The sequence below is a fragment of the Gavialis gangeticus genome, unplaced genomic scaffold (assembly GCF_001723915.1).
Source record: "Gavialis gangeticus isolate Ggan-Ray unplaced genomic scaffold, GavGan_comp1, whole genome shotgun sequence".
Taxonomy (NCBI): Eukaryota; Metazoa; Chordata; order Crocodylia; family Gavialidae; genus Gavialis; species Gavialis gangeticus.
Genome location: NW_017729019.1, coordinates 8,562,671 through 8,563,039, shown reverse-complemented (window position 1 = coordinate 8,563,039; position 369 = coordinate 8,562,671).

The following is a 369-nucleotide window of genomic DNA, read 5'->3' as shown; positions in this document are numbered from 1 at the left end:
CTCCTTAGTGATGACCCCTCCTTTCCATTGGGAGTAAGCCTCCTTTTTGGCAAGGAGACATTCCCGGATGTTTTTAGTGAGCCATGGAGGCTTATATGCTCTCCTGCCCCCTTTGACCCTCCTGGGGATTACCTTCCTCTGGGCTTGGAGGATCGTCTCCTTAAGGAGCAACCACTCCCCTTGGACACCCGGCTCCCCTCCCCTCTGAGTCTTCAGCGCTTCCCCAGATGCTGGTCAGGACCAAAATAGCTTCATACCTGCTGGCGGTTCTGGGTGTGACACCAATGGACGAGCTGGGCTGACTGAGTGTTCCCTCTAGAAAAGCAAAGAAATAAGAATAAGGCCCAGGCACTTCAGCCAGTACCAGCC